We start from the raw sequence: 14,094 nt of genomic DNA on the forward strand, positions 1-14,094 counted from the left end.
TGCCACATAGGCTGAAATACAGATATATATGCAGTTTGGGGAGCGAAGGTGAGGTCAGTCTTAGGGTTATGAAGATTGAAGTACCTATGGAGCATCTAGATGTCCGGGCGATGTCTGGGAGATGGGTGATGGATACCTGAGAGATGAGAGGAAAGTGAGCCTGGTGTACACTCTAGTGGGGGCTGCAGGCGTATGAGGAGATGAGGCCACCTAAGGACAGGGTGTACAGGGTTAAAAAGAAGAGTGCTAATGGCAGAACCCTGGAACAGTAGCATACGAACCCAAGCAAATACAGAGAGGCAAGAATGCCTGGCCAGTAGCTGCAGCTCGCCAGTTAATCTGATGAGGAGCTAAGGAGTTTTGTTTTGTTCATTTGTTTCTTGGGCGGAGAAGAGGTGGGGCCAGAGAAGGCATCATCAATGGGTGCTGAATTAAGGCTTCCTGGATGTGGAGTGCCTCATTATGCTTCCGGTATACAGTATTTATTGCATCATAAAGATTTGCTGTCTTCTTGGTCTGATAGGTCCCAAACTTCCTTATCTATGCTTAACACATCCTATGAGTTTCCTTCATCCCATTTTTCTTCTTTTTCAAAGCAGAAATGAATATTCACAAACAAAATAGCAAATGCACATTACTCACTTCCTGCTAAGCTGTGAATGATTTGCGGTACCTCTCAGACAACTTCTCCAAAGATTTCTCCAGTCTCCCAGCCCTTTCGTAGTGCAAGGTTTTAAAGATGAGAGGTTTTGCATTACCCTATACAGCCATCTGAACTAGGAGTTTGTGAGTCCAGGTTTACGGCACCATTGCCTGGATTTTTGCCCGTCCTCCTTCTCTAGTCCTACTTTCCCTCTGACTCAGTTTTTCTCCCCCCAATTTTCAAGTATTGTGCCCTGTGGTATTGAATGCATTAAATTCTTTGTAAAAACAGGCAGTATGCAAATAAGCACTTACAAGTCACTGACCAGTGATCCTGTGTTACAGGTTTAATTTTGCCCTCAGCCTAATTTCTTTTATGCTTGGACCAATTTCGTTGAGGTTCTGTCACTACCTGAAGCAAAAGATGGGTAACATTAAACAGCACCTGCAAAACTCAAGGCTGGGAATGTAATTCAAGTTCCTAAATGAATGTCATGGATGTGCTGTGTAATAGTGTATGTGTCACTCATTTTGCTAGCATGGCAAATTTAGTTTTTGTGTAACATGTATACTTTTCTTTCCACAGGACTCATTGGCAATCGAGATCTTATCCAGTTGGCTACTAGATTCTACCACATTTCACTGTAAGAATAGCTGAATATATTAGTTGGCGCAACAATAATGGCAAAAGCCACAATCACTTTTGCACCAACCTAATTTGGAAAGGAGCAGAATAAAGCAATCAAAAGAGTTTCCATTTTGTCAAATAAATGTTAAGCAAGACTGAAAAAAATGTCATCCAGAAAGAAACAGTCAGCATTATTTATCCATTAGAAATGGATGTGCCAATCATAATTACAGATAAATCTGAACTTATATCCACATTGATTTATTTTCTATTGCTTATAATTTTTTTCTCTTCTGATGACTAATGAATCTCTTTCAAACCATCCAACTTCCAACTTAACACCATTGATTTCTATTTATTTTCCTTTCAGTGAAAATTGTGGTAAAAATATTTTCAGTCAGTATCAAAATTCATCTTTTTGGGTTGGATAGACATTAAATATTACAGAAGATTCAATATCAATGAAAGCCTCTAGGTTTCCTGGCATGGTTTCATGAAATAAAAGTCTCATTACTCAAGCCAGAGAAGTGATTTACAGCCTTATTCATAGCACTATGCTAGGATTTATAGAAACATTGCTTTATAAAAAAAAAGACAAACTTGCCATAAATTTTTCCAAAAGGTTCTGTCAGATTGAAGATTTGCAAAGATAGCAATAGTCTTTGATTCATCCACTGCTATATTCCAAGAGCTCTAAATTTACACACCTATAAAATTGGTGCTTTCTGTTTATATAGACTTAATATGTCCAAATATACTCTTTTTTGACAACCATATAAAAATATGGATGCAATTTAATGTGTTGCTTAAGCATTTTCTATCTTTTTTTTCTTTTTTAAAAATTTTTTTGACAAGGTCTCACTCTGTTACCCAAGCTGGAGTGCAGTGACGTGATCACGGCTCACTGTATCCTCAACCTCCCAGGCTCAAGCAATCCTTTCTCCTCAGCCTCTCAAGTAGTTGGAACTATAGGTATGCACCACCACGCCCAGCTAATTTTTTTATTTTTTGTAGAGATGAGGTCTCTCTATGTTACCCAGGATGGTCTTGAACCCTTGGGTTCAAGCAATCCTCCTACTTTGGTCTCCTGAAGTGCTAGGATTACAGGCGTGAGCCACCACACCAGGCCTCATGTAACTGTTTATTGAGAAATAAAGATGGCAGTGAAAAAGACCCAGGGATTTATGATGTAGAAGCACCATAATCACATGCTAGATTTCTTTAGAATCCTCTTAAAGAAAGGATCTACTTCGGTTTTTAAAAATTTTCTGCTTATGCTTCCTAGAATAAAGTCAATAAATAGAGCTCTCTAACTACAACCCAGCCCCTAATCCAGGTTATAAGAAAAGGCAAAACAGTTGAAAATGCATTGCCCAACTCTCCTGCACACCTTCTCTTCACTCCCTCCTCCACTCCCCTCTTTTTAGTCTACTTCACCCTCCTAAGCTTTAAAAAACACCCCTACAATCCTACCCAAGCTTTTTGCCTGTATGATTAATTTTTCAAAGATTAACAGATTATTTCATCTATTACAAAGTTATATCTCAAATGGCTTAAATACATCTTTTAATAATGTTTCTTGACTTTGGAGTAATTTGATTAGTCATTTGATTGTAAGCCACATTATAAGCTTTTAAAAAAACTTGTAGGTGGCCAGTTGCGGTGGCTCATGCCTGTAATCCCAGCACTTTGGGAGGCTGAGGTGGGTGGATCACAAGATCAGGAGTAAGAGACCAACCTGATCAACATAGTGAAACCCTGTTTCTACTAAAAATACAAAAGTTAGCCAAATGTGGTGGTGCTCACTTGTAATCCCAGTTACTCAGGAGGCTGAGGCAGGAGATTTGCTTGAACCTGGGAGGTAGCAGTTGCAGTGTGCTAAGATTGTGCCACTGGGTGACAGAGCGAGATTCTCCTAAAACAAACAGACGAAAAAACCTGTAGGCTCCTTGAGCATTAGAAGTTTGTATCTTTAGAAATTTGTGTCTTAGAATACCTCATAAAGTTAGGAAATATTTTCTTCTGGATTAATTGCCTTTTCATGTAATGAATTAACTATAATAACGTCCTGATATGCAGGTGGTCTTTACTTGTAACCAAAATGCATTTCAGGAAACGTGAGGATTATGCAGTACCTGGTGTAACAGAAAGCTCTTTTTCATTAAAGAGTGCAATAATTGCAAGCTGTACTACTCACCAAGAATTTGGCAGCAAATAAATCATGGCAGTAAACAAAAATATCTCATGAAAGTCGAGGCTCAGCAACTATAACCTCCTTGGAAATACAGAGCAGCAAGATTATCCTTCAAGAATAATAAAAAGGGGCACAGCGGCACTGTACATAACTACCATAGCACTTCATTCATTGTTACAGTTGTGTGTGTGTATGTGTGTGTGCGTGTGTGTGTGTGTGTGTACAAGATCACATAACACGCAACTCTATGGTATTATAAATTCTAGTTAAAATAGGATGCCGAGTAAAACAAACATTAATTAAACAGTTTGCCATTAATAATTGTGCTGGCCTTCCTAGAGTTTGGAAGGACTTTTGGAGGGTAATTGGAATGGGCCATGTCCCTAATATCTGTCCAAGAAATGTTGAGCTGATTTCCTTTTCTCTCTTAGAAAAGTTCCATAAAGCAACAAGAGGCTTTCAAATTCATCCGTGCTGGCTGTTCCAAAGGATGGTATGAGGTATTCAGTGTGTTAGTTCCTGGCATCAGTGGTTGCTACACAGAAAGATGTTTTTATGAGGATCTCATATTTGACCAAAAAATCCCCCCTTCACTATTGCATCTTCAGTTTGTTTACAAACACTATTATTAAAAATAAAAAATGATCCTGGAAAAGAATATACAAGAACCTTTCCAGGTCATTGGAAAACCTTGAATCTATAACAGTTTTATGTATTTTTCATAGATTTGCTGAGTGAAGCATATAAGAAAATCCAACCAACCTGAGCTGTTCCACCACACTTGGCTAATTTTTGTATTTTTAGTCGAGACGAGATTTCACCATATTGGTCAGGCTGGTCTCGTACTCCTGACCTCGTGATCTGCCTGCCTCAGCCTCCCAGCGTGCTGGGATTACCACTGAGCCTGGCTGCCTACAAGTTTTTTTAAAGCTTATAATGTGGCTTACAATCAAATACCTAATCAAATTATTCCAAAGTCAATAAACGTTTTTAAAAGACCACCTGTATATCAGGAAGTTATTGTAGTTAATTCATTACACTAAAAAGCAGTTAACACAGAAGAAAATATTCCCTAACGTTTCAAGGTATTCCTCACACAGTGAAGGATAAAGGGGTTCTGAATCTGGAAGGATGGTGAACAAGAAACTCAAAAACCCTCTAGCTACGGGGTACTGTAAACATATCAATAACATAGAGCAAGCATAATTTAAATGCACATCTGCCCTTGAAAGAAAGGAAGATACAACCAGCTCTGACAGCATGTGGGATAAGATTGGTTTTTAATACCCAAGTGGGACAGGAGATGAGACTTTTAGCACTTTTGTCTCCAAAAGACAAAACTTTCAGTAAGAGGTAGACTCGATGAAAATTCACCCACTTATAAAAAGTAATAATAAAAAGTTGATGTGCCATAATATCCATGAGAATTTATGTAATTTCAGGCCTCCTCCTCACATGGAATTGCATTTAAAATTTATATTTCGTGCTTGATCCAAAATCATCTTAGTCAATTAAATGTTTCTCCACTGGCGAACCCTTCTGGAGAGACCCATCCTCATTCTAGTCAGGGAGAATAACCAAACCCCAATGAAGATGAGCTCACAATGGAAAACTGCAAAATTTTGAGGAACCAACATAGCATAATGAGGTACAGCAGATTTAATAAATAACCAAGATAATTTCACTCCCACTAACTTCAGATAACAGGACAATTGGATAGGGATATAAAATAAGGTTTAAAATGATTAAAGACATAAGAGAAGGAATCACACGTAAAAATGTTAAAAGGACAAAACTTAAAGTAATTGACAGCTTGTTAACTGTTAATTGACGGTTGTTAAGCAACTGTCAAGCAGCATGGATCTCAGGAATTTCAACCCAAAAAGAGATGACAAGTGGGAGCTGTGGCTCTCACATATTTTGACTGCACTGGATTTTTCTCTATACACTATATTCAACCATAATTCATTTTAATGTCTGTTATTTCAAAGCAAGAATAATGCAGAAGTGCACCCATTTCCAAGGAGAAGTAACATTCATTTGGCTTAAAAAAGTGGAGCAGGCTGGACAGAGTGGCTCATGCCTGTAATCCCAGCACTTTGAAAGGCCAAAGTGGGCTGTTTGCTTGAGTCTAGGAGTTTGAGACCAGCCTGGGCAACATAGTGAGATCTTGTCTCTACAAAAAATACAGAAATTAGCCAGGTGTGGTGACATGTGCCTGTAGTTCCAGCTACTCAGGAGGCTGAGGTAGGAGGATGGCTGAGCTCAGGAGGCAGAGATTGCAGAGAGCCATAATTGCGCCACTGCACTCCAGCCTGGGCAATAAAGGAAGACTCTGTCTCTAAATAAATAAATAAATAAATGGAAGAAAGCGGACCAGATATTCCTAATTGGTTAGTGATTGCAAATTCTTACTGGGACCATCTCTATGGGTTTGAACAATTTTACACTTTAAAAATCACTTGGTGTTTTTCTTTAATCAAGTTTTTAGAATTTTACTTATATTTGGCCATATTTGAGTGGGTTAGATTTTAGGCTCCTATTTTTTTCCCTCTCCAGACCAGTTTTGATACTGTTCTAATCTGTTATCTGTCTTTCTGAGAGTATCAGGACATAGATAAGGCAGAACCTTGTAGAACAAGCTGGACACTGGAGCTGCCAAGACTGTCTTCTATGCGTCACTATGCCATTAACTCTGCCATGAGGCCTTGAGCAAGTGGCATAATAGCTCTTAATACCAATTTCTCCTTTTTACATTTTTTAAAACAAAACTTTGTACATGACAGATAATGTGAATAGATAAGGTGGCAAAGAAAACACACATGTGAACCAGATCTCACTGGTGTATAATGCCTACTTGACTGGATTTATGTTTTTAGGACAGGGTCTTGATATGTTGTCCAGGCTCAAGTGTAGTGGCTATTCACAGGTGCAATCATGGGGCAGCATAGCTTTGAACTCCTGGGCCTAAGTTACCCTCCACCCTCAACCTCCTGAAGAGCTGGGACTACAGATGTATGTCACTGCACACAGCTAATAGACTGTTTTTTAGAGCAATTTTAGGTTCACAGTAATATTGAGCAGAAGGTACAGAGATTTCTTATATAACCTCTGCCCCCACATGCAGAGTCTCCCCCATGATTAATATCTCCCACCAGAGTGGTACCTTTGCTCTAACTGATGAATCTACACTGATATATTATCACCCAGAGTTCATAGTTCACATTAGAGTTCACTCCTGTCATGTACATTCTGAGAGTATGGACAAAGTTATAATTGTAGCCACCATAATAATGTTATGTATAACAGTTTCACTGCCCTAAAAGTTCTCCGTGCTCTATCTGTTTATTCCTCCCTCCTTAACATCCAGCAACCACTGATTGTTTCACAGTTTCCATAGCCTCGTCTTTTCCAAAATGTCACAGTTGAAATCATAGTGTTTGTAGCCTTTTCTGATAGTCTTCTTTGACTTAGTCATAAGCATTTAGGGTTCCTCTGTGGTTTTTCATGCTCGATAGCTCATATCATTTTAGCAGTGAATAATATTCCATTGTCTGGATGTACTACAGTTTATTTACCCATTCATCTACTAAAGGACATCTTGGTTACTTCCAAGTTTTGGTAATTACGAATAAAATTTCTTTAAACATCTGTGTGCAGGTTTTTGCGTGGACATACATTTTCAACTCTTTTGGGTAAATACGATAAACCTTGATGACTGGATCCTAGGGTAAGACTATGTTTGGTGTGCAGGAAACTGCCAAGCTGTCTTCCACAATGGCTGTACCATTCTGCATCCCCACCAGCAATGAATGAGAGTCTGTTGCTCCACATCCTCGTCAGAATTTGGTATGATCAGCATTCTGGATTTCGACCACTGTAACAGGCAGTATAGTGATATCTCATTATTGTTTTAGTTTGCGTGTCCCTGATGACATAAGCTGTGGAGTATCTTTTCATACGCTTATCTTGACATCTTTGCCTGTTAAGGTCCATTTTTTGTTTGTTTGTTTTTTGAGACGGAGTCTCACTCTGTTACTTAGGCTGGAGTGCAGTGGTGTGGTCTCAGTTCATTGCAACCTTTGCCTCCTGGGTGCAAGTGATTCTCCTGTCTCAGCCTCCCAAGTAGCTGGGGCTACAGTTATGCACCACCAGGCCCAGCTAATTTTTGTATTTTATGGTAGAGACTGGGTTTCACCATGCTGGTCAGGCTGGTCTCGACCTTCTGACCTCGTGATCCTGCCTCAGCTTTCCAAAGTGCTAGGATTACAGGCGTGAGCCACTGTGTCCGGCTCTGGTCCATTTTTTAGTGGATTGTTTATTTTCGTATTACTGTGGATCACTGTTTCGTAAACTGCGTTCTTTGGAGTTCCATTTTTTGACATGCTAACAAGTGATCTGTCAGCAAAAAAAAAACATTCCATGGTTACATAAACTTGGGGAATTCTAAAGTAAAAAAAACTAAACAGTTTCTTTTCATCACAACTTCTCAGATCTTTAATAGGATACTGTTCAAGTCGGTGCTCCAAGGCAGGAATTTGGAGCACCAGGTTTTCCTAACTTATTGAACCTTATTTTTGTCCAGGAACATGTGAACAATTAAAAACACTAAATATTTGTAGACTGTTTTGTGTATCTTTCAGCTCCATCGTTCTGTATATAACCACATGGATACATTGTTATTTATGTGCCATTTCTAACGCAATTTAGGCAGATGTAAATATAGGTGAAACCACTTCTGTGGAAATTGTGATTGTATATACCAGAGCACTCCCAAATTTGGAAACTTCCTCTTGGAATATTAAGCATCCCTTGGGTCCAGCTCCTGCCTTGTTTTCTCCTTGAAACTTTTTCTAATATTTATGGTCTACATTGATCTGTCTTCTCTAAACTGTGGTTACTCTTTAATTATTTCTGTGTAATTAACCCCCTAAATATGTATTCCTTTGAATAATCTTCATTATTCCATGTTTGATTATCTCATCTCTCAAAATACATTGTTTGTTCTTCAGGAATGTACCTTGGATTATTACTGCTCCGTGTCCTACAGCTTAGCAGAATGTCCTACATACGGGACACTTTTAAACTGTCAAATAATTGTTTTTTTTTCCTAGACCTACCTTCCTTCCTTCTTTCCTTCCTTCCCTCCCTCCCTCCCTCCCTCCTTTCCTCCTTCTCTAGCTTTTGATTAAAGATATGCTAATTGCAAGCATAACAGATCTATTTTCAGAGAGGATACCAGTAGTGCTAAATTAGATCCATTGGCTCCTAAAACTCACTGCAAGCTGTTTAAGAACACCAATACATAGCTGTTCCTAAAGGTGCAAACTTTATGGCATCTTTAAGTTATACACCATGACAAATGTTCCCCGTGACCAATAGGCACCTGCCAAGAAGCAGAGAAAAAGATATTTAATGATGACTGAATGCATTGCATTTTTACAGTGAAATACACCATTTTAAAATATGATTGCAGCAAGGCAGACTTCGAAGCAGCATTGCAAATGTTTAACATAACATGTCCTCCCTTTGGAGTGCTCTGTAATATTAAATAGAATTAGCCAGGTGGATTTCTCAATATTCTGGTTACAATGCAGAGGCAACGAAATATTGTTAAAACCTGTCATCAGGGAAACCTAGGCCTTTCAATCTTCTGGCTCTCAAGAACTGTGAGTTCTGTACAAATGGTAACCTAGAAACAGAAGCAACCAAAGTACTTGAACTGAAATGATTCACATGATTGGGGAAAACTCGACGCATGCTGTTGACTGAGGATAATCACTTTTCAAAGGAATTGCAAAATATGCTAAATATAAGTTAGTTGTACTCTTAAAAAAATAAATTACAAAAAGCTTTTTTAACGTTTTTATTTTTAGACAGGGTCTCTCTCTGCTGCCCAGGCTAGAGTGCAGTGGCATATCACAGCTCAGTGCAGCCCGTGGGATGTCAGCCTTGACCTCCCACCTCAGCCTCCTGAGCAGCTGGGATCACAGGTGCACATCACCAGGCCTGGCTAATTTATTTATTTATTTATTTTTTGTAGAGATAGGATCTTGCTATATTGCTCAAGCTGGTCTTGAACTAGCTTCATCCTCTTGCCTTGGTCTCCCAAAGTGCTGGGACTACAGGCATGAGCCACCACACTGGGCCAAGCTTTCTTTTAAAGAAAAGATTTGTAGAATTTTCTTCAAAATGGTACCAAGAGTGCTCCTGGAATTCTTGAAAGAGAGTACATATTGATGTGTGTGATAGAGCGTAACATTTTATATTTAATTTATCGTATATGCAGCCTCTTAAAATCTTCTAAGTGTGGCTGATCAAGTTGTAAGAGAAATGGCAGAATTAACATCCTGTCAATTGCTGCTATGAAAGTTTTGTTTAAAATAATTGTTTACAATTTTGTGTTGTTGGGCAATGTCTAATGCAATGACATGCCAGATACAGTTTTTTAAAACTACTTTATTGAGGTCTGATTGACATAAAAAGCTGTACGTGGCTAATATATACATCTCGATCCGTTAGGGGATAAGTATACATCTGAGATACAATCAAGGCCAGAAATTACCAGCATCAAAGCCAAAAATAGAGCATGATACATTTTTTTTTTACAAGCTTTCATCGTCTTATTTAACACAGGATGGGTTTATCCTGGGGCAAAGCCATTAATGAAGTACCTGAAAATAGACAGCAAGATGACACTCTGCAAGAACATTACTCAATGGTTATAAACAATGTAAATACCCTAATAAAGCATTTGTTAATTGGCACTGGGTTATGCTTTGCCTATTATGATAAGAGGATGTGACCTCAAAGAGGTCATGTGAGCATCTAGCAATGGAAGTTTTCAATTAGCCCCTTAGCCTTTACATGTATAATTTCCCATTGCCCTGCCTTCCTCTGGAGGTGTTCAAACCAGTGTTTACAGGGATGGGGATATGACCCACCACTTAGTTTTAATGGGCAAACATATGAGTTACATTTATGCTTTGGTCCCATGATAAGAAGATACTTAGGTAATCCTAAGTGGACATTAAGTTTCGTTTCTTTCTTTCTTTCTTTCTTTTTCTTTCTTTCTATATATGTATATACACACACACACACATATATATATGTATGTATGTGTATATATGTATACACACATATATGTGTGTGTATATATATAATTGCATTTTAGGTTTTGGGGTACATGTGAAGAACATGCAGGATTGTTGCATAGGTACATACATGGCAATGTGGTTTGCTGCCTTCCTCCCCATCACCTATATCTGGCATTTCTCCCCATATTATCCCTCCCCAACTCCCCACCCCCCATCCCTCCCCTAGTTCCCCCCTAAGTTTCTTTTCTAACATTGCCTCTTGCAATGTCCTATTTTATTAACAGTTATAACTTCTGAGGTCTTATCCTTCCCTGTTTTTTGTTTTCTTCAACAAGACTCCCATTTAATCCAGCAGGCAGAACACGAGGGAGGACTTTTTGGAGCTGTCCCAAAGGTTGTCCCTAGTGACAGAGTGCTATAGTTGGTTTGGTTAAACATTAAGTGCCATGTCATTGTCAAAGTGGCAACATGATCTCACCACCTTCACAGTGTGGGTGAATCTCCAAAAACGGGTGGTCCCTTGACACTGTGAACAAGGGAAGCGAAAGGGGAAGTGAAAAAGGGCTACTGGAGGCGTCTTCCTGATCTAAGAATGGTCACGTGGCCAAGGAAACTTGGAGTGGTCCACACACTCCTGATGTTCTCCTGCTGGGTGTAACTCGTGGCTCCAGAGTCCTGGGGGAGAGAGAGATGCATTCTGATATCAGCGGTGTTATAAAAATCTCGGCTGGGTGCACTGGCTCATGCCTATAATCCTAGCACTTTGAGAGCCCAAGGTGGATGGATCACTTGAGGTCAGGAGTTTGAGACCAGCCTGGCCAACATAGTGAAACCTAGTCTCCACTAAAAATAAAAATCTTAGCTGGGCATGGTGATGTGCCCCTGTAATCCCAGCTACTCGGGAGGCTGAGGCAGGAGCATCGCTTGAACCCAGGAGGCAGAGGTTGTAGTGTGCCAAGATTGCACCACTGTACTCTAGCCTGTGCAAAAGAGAGAGACTCCATCTCAAAAAAAACAAAAGAGAAAAAAGAAAAAAGGCTCTATCATATTCATTTACAGATACCATTTTTAGATATAAACATTCTAGGGGCAGAACTAAAAAATTAGAATCATATCTACGCAAAGGCTTTTGTAAAATGTAAGGTATCCTGCATTTGCAAACTACAGTTAATTACTTACCTTTACCCTTGCTGTCTTTCTCCTGTCTTCTCCATCTCCTTAAAGCTGGTAAAACTAGGATACTCCCCCTCTCCCTCCTCACTCACACTCCTACACCAGCAGCAGGCTGAGCTGCACTCTCTGAACTGTGAGCCTGTGACCCAGGTCATCCTGCTGGGCTTCCAGGGGCTTCCCTGTGCTTCCTGGTTATCAAGGTGGCTGAGGAGATGGTGCAGCAGAGCACAGGCCATCTGCGACACCCCCAGCATCCATAAAACTCAGGCTGGCTTCTGTTCTGTGTGGGCTGGCCCTGTGACAGCCGGCCTTTGATCTCATTTGCATTCTGTTGTGAAGCACAGACTCATCTTCCAGGCCCTGTTCTCCCCATTGCCCCTGAAACAGGGGCGGGGGGGGGGGGGGTCTTGCCCTGAGCCCTATCTTAGGATGGCAGCCCTTACATTCTTGCCTAGTTTTTCAAAGCCGTGCTCCAACAGAAGATGTTGATTTTCCTGGGACAGTGCTGTGATGTGGCCCCTAACCCAGGTCCCCCTTCGGGGATGCAGGCTTCACTTCCTCAGCTAACTGCAGGAAGTGCTCTTGGCACAACACCCTTAGCTGTCAGCCCACTGTGGGACTTGCCCCAGCTAAAGACAGCCTTCTGGCCCGAGGCCACATCTCCTAGCTGGAGCAGGCTGCATCCAGTGACCACTGGAGGTGGTTTCCTGAACTTGAGATGACTCTGAATGGGTTTTCCCAGTTCTAGAGCTCCTGGAGGGGTTGTCTGTAGCCTTTATCATGGCTGCTCTACTTTGCCCTCTGCCAGTCCTATCTCCTCTCCTTCCCTTCCTCAAGTGTGAATCCAAAGGGCACTCTCTAATTAACCTCCTGCACACCAGTCTCCCCGCAGACCTTGACCTCCAGATCTTCTAAAACAGCAATCTCCGCTTACCTGTGTTCATATCTTCAGAGCCACCTGGATTCCCTTGCTAGACTTTGCCCACCTGGTTGACCACCTGGTTGGTCTAATTACTGAAATTAGACCAAGTTCTATTACTTTAAATATATAGAAGAAGGTAGGTTTATTGAGGTTTTATGTACAAGCTGAAGGAAGCTTTCCCCCCGGCATGAAAAGCAGAAATGACAATATTTTCTACATCTAATAGATCTTGATGCTGTATTATAGCTATTTTTTCTCTTGTTGTTTTGCCACAATTTTTTTCCCAATTATTCTTAGAACCCACTGATTTTTCTGGACAGACAGGGAGACCCACCTCTGTCAACTTCTAACTATTTCTGCTTAGCCTGGCTGCTATGGTTAATTTATATACTCTGAGTTCAGGACAGGCAAGATAAAATGCCATATACAAAGGCAGAACAAAATGGAGTGCAAAACAGCAGAACCGCACTGACCAACATATACAATTATTTGTCAGTTAAAAATATAATAATCTTTTTTGAGATGGAGTCTTGCTCTATTGCCCAGGCTGGAGTTCAGTGGTGCAATCTTGGCTCACTGCAACCTCTGCCTCCTGGTTCAAGCAATTCTTATGCCTCAGCCTTTCTCTTTCTGGGTCCACAAGGGGATGTAATTTCTGGGGCAAGAACTTTCCAGGGCCATATTTTCTTCCCCTCCTATCCATCTCCATCTGGGAGATTTAACAGTTTATGTTTAAATTTCGTGGGCACGGGAAGAGACTAAAAGTCAATCACTTCAGTATAAGTTCAAAGGAACTCCTTTCATTGGCCAGAGGTCTTAGAGAAGGTGGGGGTTCCTCCCAGGTTAAAAGCACCCTTCTTTCACACCCCTTTGGACTTATGTTTGGGTCCCCTTCCACAAATACTCCCTTCATGGAAGCCGTCTTTCTCTTTCCCAAATTTTCCCTCTTGGGCCCCCTTCCACACTCTCCTGGAAGCCTGTCTTCCCCTCCTAAACTCCATCTCTCTCTCTATTCCCTTCCACTCAGTGTGGAAGCTGCTTTTCTCTCCTGGTTTCTATCTTTCTGGATTCTCTTACTCAGTGTGAGAGTTAGCTGTTTCTTTCTGTCTCCTCCTTTTTCTCTCTCTGCTTTAAATAAATCACTTTCTACAAACACTTTTGAGTCTGGCATTTACTGCACACTGCGCTGTGGTCCTCACTCATTCTTGAGAGGGCAGGAGAGAAACATCCTCTCAGGGGAGCTGAGGGCACCCTTAACCCCAATACTACACTCCTAAGTGTCTGGGATTACAGGGGCCCACCACCACGCCTGGCTAATTTCTGTTTTGTTTATTTTTTAGTAGAGATGGGGTTTCACAACATTGGTTAGGCTGGTCTCGAACTCCTGACCTCAGGTGATCTGCCTGCCTCTGCCTCCCAAAGTGCTGGAATTATGTGA

Source organism: Callithrix jacchus, chromosome 1, assembly GCF_049354715.1.
Source record: "Callithrix jacchus isolate 240 chromosome 1, calJac240_pri, whole genome shotgun sequence".
Classification (NCBI taxonomy): domain Eukaryota; kingdom Metazoa; phylum Chordata; class Mammalia; order Primates; family Cebidae; genus Callithrix; species Callithrix jacchus.